Genomic DNA, 17,955 nt, shown 5'->3' with positions numbered 1-17,955 from the left:
TCACAGGAACATGCCGGTCTTGAATTCCTTTCAACTGACACTTGAAAGCCTCCCACATGTCAGATGTTGATTTGCCCTCAAATATCCACCGCCAATCTATGTTCTTCAGTTCCAGCCTAATATTGTTATAATTAGCCTTCCCCTAATTTAGCACATTCACCCTAGGACCACTCTTATCCTTCTCCACCAGCACTTTAAAACTTACTGAATTGTGGTCACTGTTCCCGAAATGCCCCCCTACTGAAACTTCTACCACCTGGCCGGGCTCATTCCTCAATACCAGGTCCAGTACCACCAGTACCAGTTAATGTAAACAACTCTGAATGAAGCGCTTTTCTTTAAACATGAGGTGTCAACACAGGTCTTGCTCTTATTGTTTCCAGGAAAACGTGGACTTCCGAGAGTGAAGTTACCGAATTAATTTCTTCTGATGTGTGCGGGTAATTTGTGTTGTAAATGATCATTAATGCAGGACGAAGCAGTCCGTTCATGTTCTGTTTAGTGATTGAGGGTTGTGTCGAATACAATGACACTGAAAAGGTTTTGCTCCGCGGCACAGTGTAAAAATGGGAGAAATAAAACCATCATCGAAGTTCTCTCGGTAAAACACAAGACAAATAACTAACCAAAAGCCTGGATTAGGGACGCAAAAGAAACAGTGAACAGAGATATGATGCCTCCTCAGAACACGGGTTGATCCACAGGAACCAGAATTCACGAGAAGTAAAACTACTCCAGGGAACCACAAGGGGAAAATTAACTGATATTATTATGAACAAAAATAATTATTAAGACTATGTTTTTTCAGTCAACTACCATTCATGTTGTTTATGCAAATTGGCACGACTTTTATTTGCAATGGCTGAAGCATTGAACCCAATGCATTGCCATGTTTACAAAAGTTTCTATTCCCAGGTGCTAGCAATAATTTAAATCAAAATATACCGTTATTTTGTGAACACCGTTAAGATTGTTCCTTTTGGAACTAAGATGATGAGGCAGATTATTATTTAAATGGAGAGAGAATGCAAATAGCTGTAGCACAAAAGGACAAGGTGCCCTTGTTCATGAAACCCAGAAAGCTAGCATATAGGTGCAGAAGGTAATAGGGAAGGCAAATGAATTTCTGGCTTTTATTTCAAGGGCCAGGAGTAAGGAGCTCCAACTATACAATGAACTAGTAAAGCAATATTTAGAATGCTCTGTACAGTTTGCCCTCCACCGTCCGCCCCCATTTAAAGAAAGATATATAATCCCTGCAGTCATTACAGATATTTACTAGGTCCTGCTCCGGTTCGATCTACCTTCACCTCACATTTATCAAAATTAAACTCCACCTGCCATTCATCGGCCCGCTGGCCTAATTGATCGAGGTACCGTTGCAATCCTGGATAACCTTCTTCACTGCCCACAATGCCACCAATCCTGGTGTCGTCTGTAAACTTACTAACCATGCCTCCTAAATTTACATCCAAATCATTAATACAAATAACAAATAACAGTGAACCTAGCACTGGTCCCTGAGATAGACCTCTGTCACAGGCCTCCAGTTTTACAACCACCCTTTCTCTTCTGTCGTCAAGCCAGGTGTTACTATTCAAAGAGAATCTAGTATGTTTAAAAAGTGTGAAGACAACGGGTTCCACGTTTTCCATAAAAAAGGAGGGGAAGAAATAGACATGTTTGACTGGCTGAGATAATCTGTCCCCCATGACAAGCAGAATGTAATTAATTAATTCAAAATGATTACTGCTTAGGTTACAGAAAGAGCATGAAACAATCAACTTTTTTTGAAAATGAATATATTTTTATAATAGAAAAAAGACACATTAATATGTCACAATGAGCTGGGCTGATGGAACTCGATTCTGGGGTCATTTGGGTGAAAGTTTTCTAAATCTGTCTGTGACCCATGCAATTATCTGTACGGAGTAGATTTGCTGTCTAATTTCGGAACTGTGTTGGAGACTGGAAGAAGGAATTTCAAGAATTACATTACGTGGAAGAAATGGTAAACTTGAGAATGTGACAGCCATTGAAACCAGAAACAAAACTGGGTTGCACTGTATTAGTAGCTCAGGTAACATTAACGTAACGTCGCCATTAAAAAAAACGTTAACTGTAATAAAGTCACGGCTGTGTCGACTGATTTACAATGTCAATAACCAGAATATAATGAAACATTATTTGCAAAGCCAATAACTGGACACGGAGAGTTAACAGGGATAGCAGCAGCAACAGCGTGGAGCGGACGGCAAATGAAAACAGTAGCAGTCAGGGAAACTGCCTTCCATGCTGATTGATTTGAAATACAGTCTTGCCAGGAACGCCAACAGCAGAGAGGATAGGATAGAAAAGCCGCTGAACATCATACAGAAACGATCTTATCTGCCAAACAGATAAATAAAGCCTGTTCATTTTCGCTCGATCTGCGTGCTTGATTCATGCTGCTGGCAGAGGAGATTCTTTCACTGGCGCTGTGGCATAAATCGTTGTATGGATTCCACTATGAATAGAACTGGCAAATTCTTCAATGACATAACCACACTCCAAGGAGACTGACATTAATTACACTCACTGAACAAATAAGTTCCGTCAAGAGTTTTGAGCTAACACAACAACGTTATTGATCGTAACTAAAATGCAATCAGATTTGAAATAATAACACCGAACACGGAATAAAATCTCCAAAGTGCCAAAGTTATCATGGGGGGCGGGGGGGGGGGGGGGAGTCAAGATGAAATCTTATACTTATGTACAATCAGAAAATCACTCATGTATTTAACTCACGGCCTTGAATCTCATTTGCCAAGGTGCTGGTCTATCTCATAACCTTGCCGATTCAGCCATGTGCTGGATAGAATGAGCACAAAACGTGCTTCTGCGCGCAATGAGCATAAGCAACAGACCCTGTCACACCCCCACCATCAGGTACACACACACTGAAATCAATGCGGCAGAAAGTAATTTAAAAAAATAAAAGAGGCATACAAAACAGAGAAATTAAAGATTGGAACGAGTAAAACTTTGATGAATAGAGAAAAATGTGAAACAAAATATATCTATCCATAGTGAGAGGGAGAGGTGAGCAGAGAGAGAGAGTACTCAAATCGGTGAAAGAGATGTACTACTGGGAATAGGCTGACAAGACGCAAAGGACAGGAACAGAAACTCGCAAATGAAGCCCTGGCTGGAATCGATATTGGCCATCTGCAAGAGCACTCAAATCAACACATAAACTAATTTTCGCTGTATGAAATTTGTGATTATCCACTGACATTTACACAAAACACAAAGGTAATTCTATTAATCTGTAACTAACGTCCAAAAGCAGATGGTCAACTTTATATCAGGACAAACAAAGGGGGGCATAAGACTCCATAATGGGCTAATAGCTGGAAGACAAGAATGTTTCAGAGGATTGAAGCACCCTGGCTGAACAGTTGTATCATGTTTATTCCCATTAGCGAGTTAAGTCTGGGTGGGACAATAAAACTCAAGTTAGGTGTGGGTGTATACCTATGACTCAGTGATAGCAGAGCCGATACAAAAGAGGGAACATTGGAGCAGATATTCAGTGATAATCTGGAGGTTTCCTAAGGACAAACATCTCAAGAAGAAGCGACCCTTGGTTTCGAACCCAAAGAAGATATCCACATCGAGTGATCATAGCGTTTTCAGCTTCACTAAATGCGGGTAATACTGATCCCGGCTCTGGGTCACTGTCTGTGTGGAGTTTGCACATTCTTCCCGTGTTTCTGTGGATTTCGCCCCCAGAACCCAAAGATGTACAGAGTAAGTGGATTGGCCACGCTAAATTGCCGTTAATTGGAAAAAATGAATTGGGTACTCTAAATGTTTTTTTTAAGTGCGGGTAATACCTCGATCGCAGCTGTGAGTCAGGATCATAATTTGTGTGAGTGAGAGAATTGTGAATAAATTTGGGTTAAACGTGAACCTGTGTTTGTCCTTTGTTCATCTCGCAAATAAGGACACCTGGGTGAAACGTTTTAGTAACGAACTGGTCGTAGTGTCTAATAATTTACAGACAACAAAGATAAATGTGAATAGAGAGTGTGAAAATCTAAATACGATTGAATCAGACATGGCAGAATTGGAATCCATGACAAGGGCGACCTGGAGAAGTAATGAAGGAAATGGTTTCCACAGTTAGACAGGAGATATAAATAGGGAAATTTTGCAGAAACTTGGAAAATAGCACGTTTTCTGCACGGAAGGAGGTCATTCAGCCCTTTGTTTCCATACTAGCTCTCTCGAAGAGTAACTCACCTATTACTATTCTAATGTTCTCTACCTGTAACCATTAATGCAGCAGGAGATATAACAGTACTACAGACACCTTGGGTTCGACAAGAGATTGAGAGATGGAAAGGCTGATAGAACAGATTAGACATAGGCAGAGGCCGGTCACACAAAGCAAATGCGACCAAACATAGGTTAGGAGAATAATAAATAGAGGAAGAAGAATAAAGGATAAGAGAGAGAGAGAGGGAGGGAGAGAGAGAGTGAATGAGAGAGAGAGAGAGAGACGCGGAATAAAAGACTGAGTGTGTGCAGGGGTTTGAGAAATGCAGCACTAGAAACCCATAATGGAGAAAGTGTAAGACACAGGTAAAAAAAACAGAAACACACAAAGGCCGGACACTGGAATGTGTATGCAAGTTTGTTTTAAATACAGATGAAGGGAGAGATAGTGAGTAAATGAAAGAGTCAAAGTCAAAGACTGGAAACTGGCGAGAGGCAACGAGAATAAAATAGAGACAGTAAGCGAAACAAGGAAGGTAGGGCTAGAGAGACCATAACAGAGACAGACTGAGAGAATCCGATGATCCGCTGAAAAAGAAACAACAAACTGTTGAGATGGAGAGAGAGAGAGCGAAAAATAAATAGATTATGTCTAGGCATCGAATTAAAACGGCCAAATGAAACAGGGATACAGAATAGGGAGATTCAAAGAATGTATAACTGAAGCAGAAACAACCCTCTGGGCTCTTGAAAGAGCCAAACCATAGGCACAGAAAGAGGAAGTTTCAGATCCAGAGCGAGAGAGGCAAACATAGAACATGAGAGTAAACGAAATAAACCAGCGAAAGAGAGTGAGCCAGAGAGACATAGGGGCATAATATTGAGACAGAGTGGATTGGATGCTCGATAGAAGGAGTGCGCCGAGCTAATGATACAGAAAGAGAAGCAGTGTATGGTGGAATAGAGAGCCGGCATAACAGAAGCAAACAAAATATAGGCAAAAGAGCAGAAGCTTAATAAACCAGGGGACTAAATAAAAATGACTGCCATTCGAAACAATGTGGAGTATTGCCAGGAAGTCCGGGTAGCACAAAGCAGCTGATATATTGGCCTTGGCAAAAAAGCAACATGTATTTGTTTGAGTGATAGCTGGATTCCATGAGTAACATCCGAGTAGAGATTATCAAAACTAGGGTTTCAAAACATTAAACGTAAAGATTTATGGGCCGGTTTCCCAGAATCTCAGGGCAGCACGAGCATTGCTGCATCACAGCGCCAGGGACCCGGGTTCAATTATGACCTTGGATGACTGTCTGTGTGGAGTTCGCATGACCACCCCGTGTCTGCGTGAGTTTCCTCTGGGTGCTCCGGTTTCCTCCCACAGTCCAACGATGTGCGGATTAGTGGATTGGCTAGGCTAAATTTGTCATTTAGTGTCCAGGGATGCACAGGTTAGGTTATCGGTTACAGGGATTGGGCGAGATGGACGGGGGGAGTGTGTAAGGTACTCTTTCAGAAGGTCGGTGCAGACACGTCGGGCCTCCTGCACTGCAGGAATTCTATGAGTTGTCACAATTTTCAATATATTTATGGAAGTAAATAGCTTACACCCTGCGAAATTATTTCTACAAATGTAAGAAATTGCGGTCTTTTGTAAAATAGCATTTCCTGAATTGTACAAACTCTAACTTAAAAACGTTCTGAAAAGGAAAGAATTTCTAAAATATTTTTGGAAACAGCAGGGTCATTAACTTCAGCCTGCCATGTTGACATACCTAAACTGGTAGGGTGGAATCGTGGGTGCCTTTATCTATGTAACTATTTAAAAAAGAACGGGATGTGACCCTCAACATGATGCAAACGAAAAGGCTGACCTCGAGCAGGGCACCAAACAGGGAAGATATTAACAATGACATTTTTGACACCCGTCCTGTGTCCATTGGTTAGAACAATTAGGATTGTTCGGGGTTTCCCAACTAGTCGAGCTGTGAAAACCCGTGACCTCCCAAGTGCATCTGAGAACATCGAGCATTCCCATCATGTAGACGTCCCTTTTTTGCCGTGAAATGAGTGCGTAAACAGAAATCAAATATAAACATTTATTTTCTAGCTATATCTAAGAGGCACACAGTCGCAAATGCGTTCGGCAGCTCAGTGCAACACCTGACCTAGTCACCCCCCGCCACCCCTCCTCCCATGGCTCCTTAACATTAATCGCTGTAAGTTGTACCCAATGCAGGAGTGAGTCATCTATAAATGTCTCTTGTTTAAAAAAATAGTCTTAACTTTTGTCATTGGAGTAGTAATGCTGGAAAGCTGTTATTCATAGCCCCAATTCACGCACACAGACCCACCTCTCTCATACACTCATCTCCTCTCTTACGCACTCAGCCACTCTCTTTACATACCCTACGTCCAACGTAGGGACACACTCCAACGTCCCCACACACACCCACTCACCCTCCTCTCTCACACACAACCTACCCTCATCTCTCACACACAGCCTACTCCATCTCTCGTAAACACTCACTCGTTTCTCTCGCACACTCAACCCCTCTCTCATACATACGCATCCCATGTTTCACCCAGTCATCTCCTCTCACGTTCCATAGCCGACTCTGGCCTCCCAATTCGCAGTCCGCTCTGCTACTCCCACCCTGAACCCCGCCCTAGGCGCGCTCCCCCATCGCCAAGGCCCGATTTGCTCCCCGGCACACGAGGCCCATTCTGCTTTCCCCTCCCCTCATTGAGGCTTCCCTCCTAACGTCTGCTCTGCACCCTCGTCCACCGAGGTACGAACTGCACCCCGACCATCCAAGGCACGCTCTGTATTCCCACCATCTGAGGCACTTTCTGCATCCCATCCTCCGAGGCCCGCTCTGCACCCATCCTGCTAATGTCCGCTCTACTCCCTACCACCTCTCCCCTCCCCCCCACACCCTGCCAAATTCCGCTTTGCCTCCCCCCCCCCACCCCCTCCTCCCTCAAACCCCATTATCTGCGCGCACCATTGATGAGTTCCAGTAATGTCCCGTCTTTCCAGCACTCGGCTGTTCAGGCTAGTCCATTTATAGACTGGTTGTCGCAGAAGCCAGCCCTGGATGAACAGGCAGCTCTGCAGCATTTTTCACATTTTTCAAATGTGCATGTCGTGCCATGGGCCCCTAAGAAAAGTCAAACAGACACCGTGGACTCCACATACCCGAAAATAGCAAAGCCATGGATAGATGATTGATACTACAAGTAGGCTGTATGGGTAATTCTGTTTAATTAGTGGATGTAACATATCTAAACTGTTGCTTCTTCATAAACTTAAGCTATCACGTGAAATACACGTGGTAGTCCACTGCCTATGTTCAACATATGTGGTCCCCGAATCCCCAAAATCTTACATTATCGACTTCACAAAACTGAATGACAGTGGAGAAGCACTGGCGGACATTGAAAGGTGCAATTCAACAAAATAATTCTTTCTTAGAACAAGAACATAAGACGCAGTAGCAGGTTTACACAATTTAGCCTCTCAAGTTTGTTCCACCATTCAATACGATCATGGTTGATCTCATCATGGCCTCATCTCCACTTCCTGTCCATTCTCCATAACTCTTCAAGTCATTACTCATGGAAAATCTGTCTACCTCCTCCTTCAATTTACTCACTGTCCCAGCATTACCCATACTCTGGGACAGCGAATTCCACAGATTCATGACACTTGGGAGAAGTCGTTTCTCCTCATCTCTGTTTTAATAATAATCTTTATTACTGTCAAAAGTAGGCTTACAGTAATACTGCAATGAAGTTACTGTGAAAATACCCTACTCCGGGGCCTATTCGGGTACACAGAGAGAGAATTCAGAATGTCCAATTCACCTAACAAGCGCTGGACTTGTGGGAGGAATTCAGAGCGCCCGGAGGAAACCCACTCAGACGCGTGGAGAACGTGCAGACTCCGCCCAAACAGTGACCCAAGCGGGAATCAAACCTGGGACTCTGATGCTGTGAAGCAACAGTGCTAACCACTGTGCTACCCATTTTCTACCACTCATCCTGGGACCTCTCGTTCGAGAATGTCCCGCAAGAGGAAGCAGCCACTCTATGACTATTTATATATGCATATATATCATCTTATATACCTCATTTTGATCTCCCTTCATTCTTCTAAACTCTGTACCGTATATTCCTAAACTGCTCAATATCATCATAAGACAGACCACTCATCTCTGGAATCAATCCAGCGAACCTCCTTATGTTCTATGTTCTAAAACTGTGTACAGTACTCCAGGTGCGGTCTCACCAGTGTCATGTAAAATTGCAACACTTCCTTACCTTCATACTCAATTCCTTTCGCTATAAATGCCAACATTCCATTCACTTTCTTTATTACCTGCTGTACCTGCATGATAGTTTTCTGCGACTCATGCACGAGGACACCCAGATCCCTCTACACCCGAACACCCCAAAGTCTCTCCCTATTTGGACAATAAGCTACTTTTTCATATTTCTGTCCAAAATGAATGACCTCACATTTATCCACGTTAAACTCCATCGGCCACATTTTGGCCCACTCACCTAACCTATCCATATCCATTTGTAAGGTACTTATTTCCTCATTGAAACTTACTGCCCCACCTATTTGACTGTCTTTTATTAACTTTTATTATTTATCAAGATGGAGAGTGAAGTAGTTGATTTGGAGACTAGGGTCCTGAATCTTAATAACGGGAACTATGAGTATATGAGGCGTGAGTTGGCCTTAATAGATTGGGGAGAGTTACTTAAAGGGATGACAGTGGATAGACAATGGCAAACATTCAAGGAACGCCCGGGGGAAGTACAGCAACTGTTCATTCCTGTCGGGCACAAAAGCAAAGGGGGCAAGATGGCCAATCCATGGCTTACAAAGGAAATTAGAAATAGTATCTGAAAAATGGAAGAAGCATACAGATTGGCCAAGAAAAATAATAGGTCTGAGGATTGGGAGCAGTTCAGAATTCAGCAAAAAAGGATGAAGGAAATGATTAAGAAGGGGAAAGCACAGTACGAAAGGCAGCTTGCAGGGAACATAAAGACTCACACTAAGAGTTTTTATAGATATGTGAAGAGAAAGAGATTGGTAAAGAGAAATGTAGGTCGCCTACAGACAGAAATAGGGCAATGCATAATAAGGGGAAAAGAAATGGCTGAGCAATTGAATATATACTTTGGTTCTGTCTTCACAAATGAGGACACAAATCAGATCCCAGAAATGTTGGAGAATGAAAGGTTTAGTGAGAGGGAAGAACTGAGGGAGATCAACATTAGCAGAGAAATGGTGCTGGGAAAATTGATGGGATTGAAGGCGGATAAATCCCCGGGACCTGAGAATCTACATCCCAGAGTGCTCACGGAGGTGACTCTGGAAATAGTGGATGCATTGGTGGTCATCTTTCGGGATTCTATAGACTCTGAAACTGTCCCTGCAGATTGGAGGGTAGCTCATGTCACTCCAATATTCAAAAAGGGAGGTAGGGAGAAAGCAGGGAATTATAGAGCAGTACGTCTAACATCGGTAGTGGGGGAAACGTGTCAATCCATTATCAAGGACTTTATAGCGGAACATTTAGAATGCATGGCAGGATCAGTCAGAGTCAGCATGCATTCATGAAGGGAAATCCATGCCTGACAAATCTGTTGGAATTCTTTGAAGAGGTAACCAGTATAGTTGACAATGAGGAGGGGGGGGGGAGGGCAGTCGATTTGGTATATTTGGACTTTCAGAAAGCGTTAAACTCCCTCATAAGCGATTACTGTGCAAAATTAAAGCGCTTGGGATTGGGGGAAATGGATTGAGATGGATAGAAAACTGGTTGGCAGAGAGAAAACAAAGAGTAGGACTGATGGGTCCTTTTCAAATTGGCAGGCAGTAACTAGTGGGGTGCCACAGGGATCGGTGTTCGGATCCCAGCTATTCACAAAATATATTAGTGATTTGGATGAGGGAACAAAATGTAAAATCTCAAAGTTTGCAGATCATACCAAATTAGGTGGGTGGGTGAATTGTGACGAGGATGCAGGGATCCTACAGCAAGATCTGGACAGGTTGGGCGAGTGGGAAATTAATGGCAGATGCATTATAATTTGGATAAGTGTGAGGTTACTCACTTTGGAAGCAAAAGCAGGAAGGCAGATTACTAGCTTAGTTGTTGTAAATTGGGAGAGGGGAGTGTGCAGCGGGATCTGGGTGTCCTTGTGCACCAGTCACTGAAGGTAAACATGCCGGTGCAACAGGCGGTAAAGAAGGCTGATGGTATGTTGGCCTTCATTGCGGGAGGTTTTGAGAACAGAAGCAGGGATGTGGTGCTGCAATTGTACAGGTCCTTGGTGAGGCCACACTTGGAGTGTTGTGTGCTTTTTCGGTTTCCTTCCCTCAGGAAGTATGTTCTTGCTCTCAAGTGGGTGCAGCGATGGTTTACCAGAATAATTCCAGGGATGGTGGGACTGTCATATGAGGAGAGATTGACTAGGTTCGGATTGTTCTCGCTGGAGTTCTAAAGAATGAGGGGGATCGCATAGAGACTTATAAAATTCCATCAGGACTAGAAAGGGCAGATGCCGGGAAGATGTTACCAATGATGGGTGTGTCCAGACCAGGGGTCACAGTCTGAGGATTCAGGGTAAACCATTTCGGACAGAGATAAGAAGGCATTTCTTCACACAAAGAGTGATGAGCCTGTGAAATTCATTACCACAGGAAGTAGTTGCTGCTAAAAGTTTGAACATATTCAAGAGGCGGCTCGATGTAGCACTTGGGGAGAATGAGATCAAAGGCTATGCGGAGAAAGCAGGATTAGGCTATTGAATTGGATGATCAGCCCTGATCATGATGGATGGCGGAGCAGGCTAGAAGGGCAAAAGGCCTCCTCCTGCTCTTACCTTCTATGTATGTATCTATGGATATGTAATTGAAAGTTTGGCTATAGAACCTTCTGTCCCTGTCTCCAACTCATTAACATAGATTGCAAATAGTTGGGTCCCACGAACCAAACCGTGTGGCACCTCACTCGTCTCATCTTGCCATTCACACAAAAGATCCTTCTACCCGACTCTCTGCCTTCTCTCCGTCAGTCAGTCTTCTATCCAAAGGCGATAAATTACCCATGTGATCTAATCTTCTGTGTGGAACCTTATCAAATACCTTACGGGTGTCCAGATATGCTAGGTCTACAATATTCCAATTATCTACTTGACTTGTTCTTTCTTCGAAGATCGCTAGCAAATTGGTCAAATATGATTTACCCTTCATAAAACCATGCTGACTCCGTTGGATTTCGTTTTGACTTTCCAAATGTCCTTATATCACTTGCTTAATAATGGATTCTACATCAGCACAGTGCCGCAGTGCATAGCACTGCAGCCTCACAGAACCGAGATCCGAGGTTCGACCCCGGCTCTGGTGACTGCCCGTGTGGAGTTTGCATATTTTGCATGGATTTCGCCCCCACAACCCAAAGATGTGCAGGGTAGGTGGATTGGCCACGCTAAATTGCCCCTTAATTGGAAAAATGGGTACTCTAAATTTATTTTAAAAATAAATAAATAATGGATTCTAACAATTTTCCAACAACAATTGTTAAACTACCTAATTTTTTAATTTCCTACATTCTGACTCCATCCATTTTTGAATAAGCCTGTTTCCATTCTTCTGGAACCTCTCCCGGGTCGATGGAATTTTAGAGTATTATAACCAATGGGCCCACTATCTCCACTGTCACCTCCTTTAAAATCCTAGGATGTCGTCCTTCAGTCCCTGGGGACTTGGTTGCCTTCACTCCCAATAGTTTCTTGAGGACTTGTTCCCTATTGATGCTGATTGTTCTACGTTCCACCCTTTCTATTATCCCTAAGTTACCCGTTCCTATAGAGATGGTACTATCATCCTCCACCATAAAAACTGAGGCAAAATATTGATTTAGCATCTCGCCAAATCATTTTTTTTTTAATTTAGAGTACCCAATTCATTTTTTCCAATTAAGGGGCAATTCAGTGTGGCCTATCCACCTACCCTGCACATCTTTTGAGTTGTGGGAGCGAAATCCACGCAAATATGGGGAGAATGTGCAAACTCCACACGGACAGAGACCAAGAGCCGAGATCGAATGAGAGTCCTCTGCGCCGTGAGGCAGCAATGCTAACCATTGTGCCACCATACCACCCACAGGTCAAATTCCAAGAGATCAACATTTACTTTAGCGACTCTCTTCCCTTTTATTGAAGGCTTTGCTATCCTTTTTATCATCGTTAAAGAATAGCTAATTTCAGGACTGTTCTTCAAAAAGAGAAATCGATAGTTAATCGTTCAATTCCGCTTGATCATCGATAGGCAGGAGAAGAAGGTGACAATAATGTTCATAGATTTTCATATAATTTACAGTGCAGAAGGAGGCTATTCGGCCCATCGAGTCTGTACTGGCTCTTTGAAAGAGCACACTATCCAAGTCCACATCTCTTCCCCTTCCCCATAACCCAGTAACCCCACCCAAACTGAGGACAATTTAGCATGGCCAATCCACCTAACCTGCACATCTTTGGACTGTGGGAGGAAACCGGAGCACCCGGAGGAAACCCACTCAGACACGGGGAGAACGTGCAAACTCCACACAGACAGTGAACCAACCGGCAATCGAACCTGGGACCCGGGAGCTGTGTAGGAATTGTGTTAACCACTATGCCACCGTGCTGCCTTGTTAACTTGGGCTTGCTAATGAACGTGAAGATCTTTCATGACGCACTCATTAGCTTATTTGGAACTGAGGGAGAAGCATCAGGTTCAAGTTATATTCCAGGAGCTATGTTCCTAAAATGATCAAGAAGCTTGAGTTCGACAATATAGTTCCTTCCAAATTAATGCAATCGTAGGCGAGTAGAGCAGGGGATATTCTCATTCCCCCATGTGATGGAGAAAAAATCTGTAGACTCTCCAGTACTCAAATACTGCGCGTCCTTGATATGTATGTCCCTGTCAGGCAGGGAGGAAATGGCCGAGTGGGGGAACCATGGTATACAAAAGAGGTTGATTGTCTTGTCAGGAGTAAGAAGGGGGCTTATGTAAGGATGAGAAACAAGGTTCAGTTAGGGCACTTGAGGGATACAAGTTAGCTAGGAAGGAGCTCAAGAAAGGGCTTAGGAGAGCTGAGAGGGGGCATGAGAAGTCCTTGGTGGGTAGGATCAAGGACAACCGCAAGGCCTTTTACACTTATGTGAGGAATAAAAGAATGACCAAGGTGAAGTTAGTGCCGGTCAAGGACAGTAGTGGGAAGGTGTGCATGGAGTCTGAAGATATAGGAGAGGCTCTAAATGAATTTTTTTCTTCAGTGTTCACAAAGGAGAGGGGCCATGTTGTTGAGGAGGATAGTGCAATACAGGCTGGTAGGCTGGAGGAGGAAGATATTAAGAAGGAAGATGTGTTAGAAATTTTGAGAAGCCTGAGGATAGATAAGTCCCCTGGGCCTGATGGGATATATCCTAGGATTCTTTGGCAGGCAAGGGATGAGATTTCAGAGCCTTTGGTTTTGATCTTTATGTCCTCACTGTCTACAGGAATCGTGCCAGAAGACTGGAGAGAGGCGAATGTTTCCCCCTTGCTCAAAAAAGGGAATAGGTATAACCCTGGGAACTATAGGCCGATTAATGTCACTTCGGTCATCGGTAAATTATTGGAAAGGGTCCTGACGGATAGGATTTATGATCATTTGGAAAAATACAGCTTAATCCAGGATAGTCAGCATGGATTTGTAAGGGGTAAGTCTTGCCTCACAAGTTTGATTGTATTCTTTGAGGAGGTAACTAAGTACATAGATGAAGGTAGAGCAGTTGATGTCGAATACGTGGATTTTAATAAGGCGTTTGATCAGGTGCCCATGGCCGGTTCATGCAGAAAGTAAGGAGGCATGGCATGCAGGGAAATTTGGCCGATTGGATCAGTAACTGGCTATCAAATAGACGACAGAGGGTGGTGGTAGATGGTAAATTCCTCAGGGAAATACCTTGAATAATCAGGTCAAGCGGCCAGCATTTTATTTAGCCGCCGCAAGCCTGGGGGATTCCCTGCGGCCGTCCTGGATGGAGCTGCTCGAGGAGGAGGAAGCTGCAGGAGTGAAGCGTGCAGCAGCAGAGCCTGCTTCAGTGAATAGGAGGCAGCTGCCCAGGATGTCAGCGATAGGATGTCACTTACTTTGTTACCTGAGGCAGGCATTATGTGTGCAAATGTTCTTTCTGTCTGCAGTTCCACACACAATGTGATTGGTTTTATTGGCAACCATATACGCTTGATGTTGAAGCAGTGCTCATCAGAGACATCCTGCGGGATAATGGCTCGCCGAATAAGATAGCATTGCACTGTACATCATGCAATCGCATGGACTGGCTGATGGCCGCCACTCACGGCACTGAACAGTGCCCCGCCTGCCTCAAAATTCTCTTGAAGGGCCATCGAAAGCACCAGCCATTCGCTGACTCATTCATCTGGGAAATGCCTTTATCAATCATGGTCAATCTGTCTTGTTTAAATTTAAATCAATGCATTTTCCATGACAATGCCTCTACCAATCAGAGTCTACTTGCCAATCAATCAGCACAATCATCTCATGCTGCAAAATTGATGTTTCCCCTTACATCAGTATTCATGCGTGGAGTTTCATAAACGTGACTTTCATACAATAACGTAAAGTTATGCTCATTTAGGAAATGGAATACGAGTAGAATTTATCATCTTGTGTAGATATTATGTAAAAATAATTTCAAAATCCCTTCTAACTATTTATTATTTACTGTTGATCCTTTGATTCAGTTCCCTCCTTCTTCCTCTGCACCTGATAGCCACTCCGGTCAAGTATACAGGTTCCTCTTTTGGCAGGTCAATCAATTCAGCTTTTCAGCACTATCTCTGTTGCACAAGTGGAGAGTGCGGGTCAGTCAGGAAGTGGTGCGAGAGGGCTAAGGAATATCAAGAGAGAAACGGACAGAGAGAGAGATACGAAGACAGTCAGAAAGATAGAGAAAAGAAAGGTGTCTGAGTAGGGATGAGGGAGGACAGAATGAGCGAGATAGAACAATGCATGGAGATAGAGAAAAAAGGATTGGAAGCGAAGAGAAAACAAAAATGGGGAGATGTTGTCTGTAAGGCCTTTGACAAGGTCCCTCATGGCAGAGTGGTACAAAAGGTGAAGTCACACGGGATCAGGGGTGAGCTGGCAAGATGGATACAGAATTTGCTTGGTCATAGAAGGCAGTAGCACTGGAAGGGTGGTTTTCTAATTGGAGGGCTGTGACTAGTGGTGTTCCGCAGAGATCAGTGCTGGGACCTTTGCTGTTCGTAGTATATATAAATGATTTGGAGGAAAATGTAACTGGTCTGATTAGTAAGTTTGCAGACGACACAAAGGTTGGTGGATAGCAATGAGGACTGTCAGAAGATACAGCAGGATTTAAATTGTTTGGAGACTTGGGTGGAGAAATGGCAGATGGAGTTTGATCCGGACAAATGTGAGGTAATGCATTTTGGAAGGTCTAATGCAGGGAGGGAATATACAGTGAATGGTAGAACCCTCAAGAGTATTGACAGTCAGAGAGATCTAGGTGTACAGGTCCACAGTTCACTGAAAGGGGCAACACAGGTGGAGAAGGTAGTCAAGAAGGCATACGGCATGGTTGCCTTCATTGGCCGATGCATTGAGTATAAGAATTGGCAAGTCATGTTGCAGCTGTATAGAACCTTAGTTAGGCGACACTTGAAGTATAGTATTCAATTCTGGTCGCCACACTACCAGAAGGATTTGGGCGCTTTAGAGAGGGTGCAGAAGAGATTTACCAGGATATTGCCTAGTACGGACGGCATTAGTTATGAGGAGCGGTTGAATAAACTTGGTTTGTTCTCACTAGAACGACGGAGGTTGAGGGGCGACCTGATAGAGGTTGACATAATTATGATGGGCATAGACAGAGTGGATAGGCAGAGGCTTTTTCCCAGGGTAGAGGGGTCAATTACTAGGGGGAATAGGTTTAAGGTGCGAGGGGCAAGGTTTAGAGGAAATGTACGAGGCAAGTTTTTCACACAGAGGGTAGTGGGTGCCTGGAACTCACTGCCGGAGGAGGTGGTGGAAGCAGGGACAATAGTGACATTTAAGTGTCATCTTGACAAATACATGAATAGGATGGGAATAGAGGGATACGGACCCAGGAAGTATAGAAGATTTTAGTTTAGATGGGCAGCATGGTCGGCACAGGCTTGGAGGGCCGAAGGGCCTGTTCCTCTGCTGTACTTTTCTTTGTTCTTTGTTCTTTGGTCTGGGAAAGTCGGTTGATAATAATCTTTATTTTTGTCACAAGTAGGCTTACATTACACAGCAATTAAGTTACTGTGAAAGTCCCCTAGCCGTCACACTCTGGCGCCTGTTTGCGTACGCAGAGGGAGAATTCTGAATGTACAAATGACCTAACAGCACGCCCTTGTGGACTTGTGGTGGGAAACCGGAGCACCCAGAGGAAACCCACGCAGGCACGGGGAGAACGTGCAGACTCCACATAGAAAGTGATCCAAGCCGGGAATCGAACCTGGAACTCTGGCACGGTGAAGTAACTGTGCTACCGTGCTGCCCAATCAATGATCGCAGACGATCAGGAAAATAATTCATGACCCATGAAAAGAAAAATATCCCAGTGAGGAAGAATGATTCTTGGAAGGGGTTAAATCAACCACGGTTAAACAAGGAAACGAAGGGTAGCATTAAATGACAGAAAAAGCATGCAATGTGGCAGAGATTACTGGTAAGACGGAGGATTGGGAAAAAATTTAAAAAACAATTGATGAGCATAAAACTAAAGAATCCAAATATAAATTTGAGGATAAACTAGCAATTACTATAGAAACGGACAGCAAGAATTACTTTAAATGTCTAAAACGAAAGAGATAAGTGAGACTAGGGAAATAATAATGGGGAACCAGGAAATGGCAGGGCACATAAACAAATACTTTGGGCGCGATTCTCCACTCCCACGCCGGTTGGGAGAATCGCCTGGGCCGCCAAAATTTCCGGGGACACCAGTCCGACGCCCTCCCGCGATTCTCCCAAGCGGCGGGGACGGCCCAGGTGAGTTTCGCGGGCTGCAGACCGGAGAATCGCCGGAGACACCGAAAATGGCGATTCTCCGGCACCCCCGCTATTCTGAGGCCCGGATGGGCCGAGCGACCAGGCCAAAACGGCGGGTTCCCCCCCGGCGCCATCCACACCCGGTCGCTGCAGTCGTGAGCGGTGCGTGAATGCTGGGGGGGGAGTGGCCTGTGGGGGGGGTGGAGGGGGATCCTGCAATGGGCTTTACCTGAAATGTGGGGTGGCCCGCGATCGGTGCCCACCGATCGTCAGGCCGTCCTCTCTGAAGGAGGACTTCCTTCCTTCCGCGGCCCCGCAAGATCCGTCCCCCATCTTCTTGCGGTCTTAGAGACGACGGCAACTATGCCTGCGCGGGTTGGCGCCGACCAACCCGCGCATGCGCGGATGACGCCCGTTATGCGGCGCCGGCCGCGTCATCTATTCGGCGCCACTTTTACGCGGGCGACATGGCCTGGTGCGTGTAGGTGACACGGCCCCGTCCTGGCCCATTGTCAGGGCCTGAATCGGTCGGGACCGGGGCCGTTCCGCGCCGTCGTGAACCTCG

The sequence above is a fragment of the Scyliorhinus torazame genome, chromosome 14, assembly GCF_047496885.1.
Source record: "Scyliorhinus torazame isolate Kashiwa2021f chromosome 14, sScyTor2.1, whole genome shotgun sequence".
NCBI lineage: Eukaryota > Metazoa > Chordata > Chondrichthyes > Carcharhiniformes > Scyliorhinidae > Scyliorhinus > Scyliorhinus torazame.
This window is presented reverse-complemented; position numbering follows the sequence as displayed.